This window comes from Sorex araneus, chromosome 5 (assembly GCF_027595985.1).
Source record: "Sorex araneus isolate mSorAra2 chromosome 5, mSorAra2.pri, whole genome shotgun sequence".
NCBI classification, from domain to species: domain Eukaryota; kingdom Metazoa; phylum Chordata; class Mammalia; order Eulipotyphla; family Soricidae; genus Sorex; species Sorex araneus.
The window spans coordinates 184,182,828-184,191,757 of NC_073306.1; positions in this window are offsets into that span (position 1 = coordinate 184,182,828).

Genomic DNA, 8,930 nt, shown 5'->3' on the forward strand with positions numbered 1-8,930 from the left:
AGGGTGGAACCCAGGCCTCCTGTTCAATCCCCTGAGCACCACCAGGAGGCAACTAAGAGCACTTTGCAGGGAATAGCCTCTGAACACTCCTGTGTATGGCCCAAAGCCAAACACCAGTTCCAAAAACAATACATGTATGCATGTATATATTACTATATATATTACACACACATATAGAGTATATAGAGTCTAATGAAAATAACTGGACCAGCAGATGCTTTCAGCTCAAGATGGTGGGATTTTGTAGAGCCACAGTACAGTGGATAGTACCCTGCCTTGCACACAGCCAACCAGGGCTCAATCCTCAGCACCCCCTATGGTCTCCCTGAGCTCCGCCAGGAGTGATCCCTGAGCACAGAGCCAGGAGTAAGCCCTGTGCGCCACTGAGTGTGACTCAAGAAACTAAACTAAACAAAACAGTGCTGGAGACCTAGTACAGTGGGCAGGGCACTTGCCTTGCACACGGCCTACTTAGTTTTGCTCTTTGACAACCTATATGGTCCCTTGAGCACCACCAGGGGAGTTCCTGAGTGCACAGCCAGGAGGAACCCCTGAACATTGCCAGGTGAGGCCCAAAACCAAGAAAACTTCATCTGGGTTAGGGGATTTCAGGGAGATTGGTGGCAGAGAGTATAAGAGAATGGAACACGACAGTGAGAGTTACTTACAGACTTCCAGTCAGTTGACTAACTCAGCATGTCTCTTTCAGGGGAAGAGAGGGACAAGGAAGGGAGTTTTGATACTAAAATTCTTTTTTTTTCTTTTGTCAGGCATTCAGAGCATATACACTAGCTGAGTCACCTCCGTGGACTGGAGCAATAGCGCAGCGGGTAGGGCATTCGCCATGCACACGGCCCACCTGGGTTCAATTCCTCTGCCCCTCTCAGAGAGCCTGGCAAGCTACCGAGAGTATCCCACCCACAGGGCAGAGCCTGGCAAGCTACTCGCGGCATATTCGATATGCCAAAAACAGTAACGAGTCTCACGATGGAGATGTTACTGGTGCCCGCTTGAGCAAATGGATGAGCAACGGGATGGCAGTGACAGTGACAGTGAGTCACCTCCTCAACTTCTATACAGAGATGCTGGTGTTTTGTTTTTTTTTTTTTTTTTCTCTTTTTGGGTCACACCTGGCAATGCACAGGGGTTACTCCTAGCTCATGCACTCAGGAATCACTCCTGGCGGTGCTCAGGGACCCATATGGGAATTGAACTCAGGTCAGCCGCGTGCAAGGCAAATGCCCTACCCGCTGTGCTATTGCTCCAGCCCCTATACAGAGATTCTGTGCAAAGATTGCTCTTCAGAAAATCAAAACTTGTATGTGAGATGCTGGGTTTGATCTCCAACCCAAGAAAAAAAATTTTTTTAAAGTATGGAAATGGTCCAGAAGGATAGTTTAAAGGACTAAAAGCAACCCTTCCTTATCCAAGAGAGATCCAGGCCAACACCTGAAACCATCATTATAAATACCACCACTTCCTATATAGGCTGTTTTTCTATTCTTGCACGTCTATGATAAAATTTAAGTTGTAAATTAGTCCTCTTTTTTATTAGAGAATAATTAAATCAAAGATAATAATTAAATCAATAGTTAAATTGTAAATTTTAATTAAAATTTAATTATGATTCTACATTAATTATAAAATCATTTATTTATTTAATATTTTTGAGCCATGCCTGACAATGTCAGGGCTTTTTCCTGGCTCTGCGCTCAGGACTCACTCCTGGCAGTGCTCAGGGGACAATATGGGGTATTGGGAATTGAACCCAGGGTGGCCACATGCAAAACAAACACCCTTCTGATGGTGCAATCTCTCCGGCCTGAACTACAAAATTTTTATTATAAAGAATTACGCTTAGGGGCTGGAGCGATAGCACAGCAGGTAGGGCGTTTGCCTTGCATGCGGCCGACCCAGGTTCCATTCCCAGCATCCCATATGGTCCCCTGAGCACCGCCAGGGATAATTCCTGAGTGCAGAGCCAGGAGTAACCCCTGTGCAGAGCCAGGTGTGACCCAAAAAGAAAAAAAAAAAAAGAATTACATTTAAAGCAGCATAATTTAAAATGAAATAGAACAATTTCACTCTCTGTTGGTCCAGAATACTCCTGGCTCAGTGCTTAGCAGTCACTTCCGGTGGTGCTGAGGATTATGTGATAATAGAGAAAGCCAGATCCTCTTGCATGCCTCCACACAGAGCATGCACTGTACCCACTGAGCTCTCTCTGTAGTTATTGTGATCCTATGTAGTTTTTTTGTTTTTTTTTTTTTTGTTTTTTGGGTCATACCTGGCAATGCACAGGGGTTACTCCTGGCTCTGCACTCAGGAATTACTCCTGGCGGTGCTCAGGGGACCATATGGGATGCTGGGGATCAAACCCGGGTCGGCCGCGTGCAAGGCAAAAACCCTACCTGCTGTGCTATCGCTCCAACCCATGATCCTATGCAGTTTTTAAAAATTTTTATTTTTTATTTTTATGAAGTAGTTAACAATATTTGATTACAGTTAATCTTTGGACAGCAATCCCACCACCATTATACCTTCCCACCACCATATTTCAGATGTTTCTATCATGAACCCCAACCTCTGCCCCAAAAGAAGAACCAAAATAATTTATTTCATATTGTTTGTTATGAATCCACTAAAAATGATGCAATAAAGGTTTCTTAGAGGAAAGTGTGTGAAGACTGTTGTATTTCACCCATGAGCCATTAAGCCTGTCTATAAGAAATTAATTGCTAACATAATGTTAAAGATTGAGGCTTTAAAAAAATTAATGAATCATTGTGAAATACAGTTACAGACTTACAAATTTTTGTGATTACATTTTAATCAAACAATGTTTGAGTACCCATCCCTCCATCAGTGCCCATTCCACCACCCATGTTCCCAGTGTCCCTCCCACCACCCCCACCCCTTCCCTACCTCTGTGGCAGACACATTCCCTCTTACTCTCTCTGTCCTTTTGGGTGTTATGGTTTGCAAAAGGTTGAACCTTGTGTGCTTACATATAGGTATAGATATAGATATAGATATAGATAGATATGTATGTGTCACTGTGTTGCTGTCATCTCATTGTTTGTCGATTTACTCGAGCAGGCATCAATAACGTCTCTATTCCTCTCAGCCCTGAAATTTTAGCAGGCTTTCCTTACTCGTCTTTCCCAACGATTAGAGTCTCTCTCAGGGTCAGGGGAATGAGACCTATCGTTACTGTTTTTTGTATATCCAATATGCCACGGGGAGTTTGCCAGGCTCTCCTGTGTGGGCAGTAAACTCTCGGTAGCTTGCTAGGTTCTCCAAGAGGGAGAACTAGGCTATCAGATGTTGGGAGCTTGGTTTTATAGTTTCTGGATGTTGGCCACTGATGTGATTACACAGTGCCCAGGATAGTGTCTGGGTGTGACTGCCTAGCCACTGAAAAATGGGGAATCTGGGTGGAAGAGGCCCAGTCCTGATCCAAGTAACCTCGAAGATCCTGGCCCCGGGTCCCGCACACCTGGGTTCCTCTGCTGGTTCCTTCATGTGTGAGGCTCGTCTGAGCATATATATATGTGTATATATAAATATCTGTAGCACTGTAGCACTGTCATCCCATTGTTCATTGATTTACTTGAGCTGGCACCAGTAATGTCTCCATTGTGAGACTTATTGTTACTGTTTTTGGCATATAGAATATGCCACGGGTAGCTTGCAAGGCTCTGCCGTGCAGGCAAAATACTCTCGGTAGCTTATCAGGCTCTTAAGAGGGACGGAGGAATCAAACCTGGGTAGGCCACGTGCAAGGCAAACACCCTACCCGAGGTGCTATTGCTCCAGTCCTATATATATACAGATATATATATATATATGCATATATATATATCTGTAAAAATTTATTTCTGCGCTGTACAGGAATAGAATCACTCATGGGTGAGGCTCAATTCGAGCATGTGGAGAGCAGCCGTGAGCATGGAGGCGTTTGAGTTCTGGAAGTTTTCAGCTATCTGGGCTGGCTCTATTGGGCCAGGGAGGGGAACTCACCCATCCCCCTCCAGGTTGCCCACAATGAAACAGCCTGGTGCGGGGTCCCGCAGCATGGCAATGGCATATTGTTCTGTGGTCTCTTTCAAGAGATTTATATTGAGTCTCTGGATTATGGCCGTTAATGAGACTATATGGCGCCAGTGGCAGCTTGTGGGTGTGACTGCCAAGCTACTGGAAAAAATCCTATGTAGTTTTTACCTTAGCCTTATCAGGATGGTATTGGGGCCAGAGAGATAGTACAAGGGTACAGCGTTTACTTTACATGTGGCTGACCTAGGTTTGATTCCTGGCATCCCATATGGTCCCCTGGGCACTGTCAGGAGTAATTCCTGAGTGCAGAGCCAGGAGTATTGCCCCTGAGCATTGCCTGGTATGGCCCAAACAGCCTCTCCCCTTCCAACCCCCCCTACAGATGTTATTATTCAAGACTCCAGACTAAGACCTCCAGGTTGAGGGAGAAAAGGGTTTGCTTAAGGTCCAGCTCAACATGGCAAAGCCAGGATTCCACTCTGGTCTCTCTGACTCAACCTGTACTTCCTTTCTGCTACTACTTGTGGAATCATATTATTTGCGTTGCAATTATAGAAGGTGAGGCTAAAATGTCAGGACTGGAGACTGCTTCGCTCCTTATATAGCAGCCTGGGGCGGGGCGGGGGGTGGGAAAGATAGCATTCTAGAACAACACTGATGAAATATGCGCATATGCTGCCAGAGCCCAGAGCCCATGTGCTGCTTGTGCCCATGTGGCACCTGAGCAAGTGTTGCCCCTCTTGAAATGTGTATTTTCATGCTTTTGTGTCTAAGGCTAGGATGTGTGTAGGGGCTTTCTCCGCCCCTGGAGAAGCCCGTGTTCTCTCGAGTGCATCTCTCTCTCCCTCTCTCTCTCTCTCCCTCTCTCTCTCCCTCTCTCTCTCTATCCCTTTCTCTCTCTCTCTCTCTCTTTTTCTCTCTCCCCCTCCACACCTTAAAATAACCTCCAAATAAAATCTATTTCATCATCATCATCATTATCATCATCCCGTTGATCGTCGAATTTCTCGAACGATCTCAATAACATCTCCATTCGTCCTAGCCCTGAGATTTTAGAATAAAATCTATTTATTCACATGAAATAGGAAAAAAATATTGGGTTTTGGCTGCACCTGGCTGTGCTCAAGGATCACTTCTGATGGGCTTAGGGGACTGTATTGGGTGCCAGATATGGAACCCAGGTTGGGTGTGTGCACGGCAAGCGCCTTGCCCAATGTACTGTCTCTCCTGCTCCTCAAACAGGAATGTGTGGGGCCAGACTGATTCTACAGTGGGTAGGGAACTTGCCTTGCAAGTGGCCAATCCAGGGCCAATCACCAGAACTGCATGTAGCCTTGTCGGGTCCCCTCTCAGGAGTTATTCCTGACACAGAGCCAGGAGTAAGAGTGAGCAATGCCAGGCCTAGCCCACTCCCTGCCAAAAAAATCCCAGTTCCTAAGATGGAACCCAGGTATCCAGCAAGTACTCCAGACGACTGATGATATTTTCTCTGTTTTTTCATTTCTAATTCCCCTGTAGTTCAGGGATCAAACCCAGGGCCCCTTCTATGAGAGGCAAATGTTTTACTAATGAACTACACCCCCAACTCCTCCCTTTTGGGAGGGGATACACCCAAAGGTGCTTGTGGTTTACTCCTGCCTCTGTGCTCAGGGGTCCATTCTGACAAGGTACAGGGAAATCATGTGGTGCCAGGGATCGAACCCTGGTCAATGGCACGCAAGGCAAGTGCTCTATCCTATCTGCCCTAGGTCCAATTTTTAATCAACACAAATCTTGAATCATATGCAAGAGATATACCCCTGTACTATCTCTCTGGCCCTAATACCACTGAATATGCAAATATGCAACACTGACTGCAGATTACTGATCTTCAATATACAGTATAGAATTAATGTAGGTTTGGTCAAATTCAAGCTGTTGTGGGGCTGGAGCGATAGCATGGCGGGAGGGCATTTACCTTGCACGTGGCTGACCCGGGTTCGATTCCTGGCATCCCATATGGTCCCCTGAGCACCACCGGATGTGACCCTAAAAGCAGTCATCATCATCATCCCGTTGATCATCGAATTTCTCCAGCAGTCTCAGTAACGTCTCCATTTGTCCTAGCCCTGAGATTTTATTTTTTATTTATTTATTATTTATTTATTCATTTTTTGAAGTAAACAGATTTTATTTAGATGTTTTTTGAGGGAAGGAGGAAGGGATAAGTGGAAGAGAGAATAGTAGAGTAACGCACTCAAGAGAGAATGTGGGCTTCTCCAAGTGTGGAGAGAGCTCTAGACACAAAAGCATGAGAGTACACCATCTCAAGATGGGAGATGTGGGTGACACATGTGCTCGGGCACCACATGTGCTCGGCCACGTGGGCGCAAGCAGCACATGGGCTCAGGCAGCATATGCGCCAGCCCTGAGATTTTAGAAGCCTCTCTTTACTCGTCCTTTCCAATGGTGCCGCATTGGAGTCTATCAGGGTCAGAGGAATGAGACCCATCATTGTTACTGGCTTTGGCATATGAATATGCCCTGGGGAGTTTGCAAGGCTCTCCCATGTAGTCAGGAAACTCTTGGTAGCTTGCCAGGCTCCCCCTGAGGGAGAACTAAGCCATAAGATGTCGCTTCTGGGAGCTTGGTTTTATAGTCTCTGGATGTTGGCCGTTGGTGGGATTACATGGTGCTGAGGGCAGTCCCTGGATGTGACCGCCTAGCTACTGGAAAATGGGGAATCTGGGCGAAAGAGGCCCAGTCCTGATCTGAGCAGGCTTGGAGGTCTCAGCCCCGGGTCCCACACACCTGGGCTCCTCTGCTGGTTTCTAACCCAAAAAGCAAAAAAAGCAAAAAAAAAAAAAATTCAAGCTGTTTTGTAAAGAAAGAAATATAATACGGTTAGGAATCAAATGCACATGGATATTCAGAAACAAACAATATTTTACCAAAATTTTGAATTAAGTTTCTAGAGAAAAATATTATGAAGAACATATTATAATTAAAATGAAATATTGATGAATTAAATATGTAGCAAAAATATCCATGTTCTTAAAAGCAGAACTCATGCACTTTTTCAAAGCCTTTATCTTGAAGAATCTGCATCTTTGGATGGAGCAAAGTAAAATATGGCCTTTGAGAAACAATCAGGAATTCAAGTCTATAGCAGCAGCTTCCCCCAAGGAAATTTTCTATTGATTTGTAACTTGGCCTTGAGTTTGACCTGTGGCCTTCCCGTCATGATAATTTGGGTCAGTCTGAATATGCCATCCCATGAACAAGGGCCTCTGCTAATTTTAAGTGAATGCAGCTGCCTCTTTGCCTTTCTATTTGCATCACAATATGTGGGAATAAATTCACAATTAATAAACATTTCCAGTGAACAGTCAGACTGAGGAAATGAAGGACACTGAGCTAGTAAGCTTAAAAGAACATGTTTTGTTTTTGCTAATTTGGACATTAAACAAAGAAAGGAAAGAGTTTATTCTGATTGTGTGTGTTACCAGAATTGTGTTCCCTGAGCATCTAAAAGAGTAATTTAATTTTAAATATTTAGTGTTCAGGTTTTTTTTGCTTGTTTGCTTTGGGGCCACACCCTGAGATGCTCAGGGATTACTTGTGGCTGTGCATTCAGGAATTTCTTCTGATGGTACTTAGGGGGACCACATGGGATGCTCAGGATGGAATCCAGGTTGGTCCTGGGCAGGGCAAACACTCTACTCCCTAAGTTTAAATGAGTTTAATTAATTTAATTTAATTTTTTTTTCTTTTTGGGTCACACATGGCAATGCACAGGGATTACTCCTGACTTTGCACTCAGGAATTACTCCTGACAGTGCCTAGGAGACCATACGGGATGCTGGGAATTAAACCTGGGTCGGCTGCGTGCAAGGCAAACGCCCTACCCGCTGTACTATCGCTCCAGCCCCGAGTTTAATTTTATTTATTTATTTATTTTTGGTTTTTTTTTTGGGGGTCACACCTGGCGATGCACAGGGGTTACTCCTGGTTCTGCACTCAGGAATTACTCCTGGCGGTGCTCAGGGGACCATATGGGATGCTGGGATTTGAACCCCGGTGGGCCGCGTGCAAGGCAAACGCCCTACCCACTGTGCTATCACTCCAGCCCCCCCACCCCCGAGTTTAATTTTAAAGAAGAAAAAAAAAAGTAAAGGGAGTAAGTGTAAAATAATTTGTAAAAGGCAAAAAAAATTTCCTTTCGTTGGTTTAATGAAATGATTACTTTGCAAGTTTGATACTATGAAGACAGCTTGCATTTATCATCAAAAGCATTGGTAGTGAAGCACCTTAGGGTCATTACTAGCTTGCTTGCTTCTACTACTGCATTAATTACTAATATATTGCCTGGTTCTCAGGAAACAAGAGTCCTGAAGAGCTGACTAGGAAACTGAGGCGTTATCATAAATAAACGAAGGAACTTGAAAGAGGGGGTAACTGGGAAAGGTGGAGGAGTTAAAAAAAAAAGCCCCAATAGATTTTGTTTGTTACTGGGGGAATCGACCCAGGTCCTCACACATATGATGCTGAGTTTTATGGCTGAATCAGAATCTTCACAAAATGTTTTTGTTTTGGGAGGGGGCTCAAGGGCATTTGTGGGGGGCAGAATCCCAGGCTTCCGCATGCAAAACGTGCTCCCTAGCCGTTATCTCTCCTGCCTCGTAGATGTTTTTTAAGGTTCTGTTTTCATCACGGAGTGCTTTCCTCCCTCTGCTTTCTGTTTTGTTTTGGGGCCACACCCAGCGCTGCTTAAGGGGTTATCCCTTACTCAGCACTCTGGGCGGTGTTGGAGGGTCTGTCTGGCAAGCTGGGGGACGGAACCCGGGTCTACCGGGTCTACCGCGTGCAAGGCGGACGCCCTACCCGTTGTACTT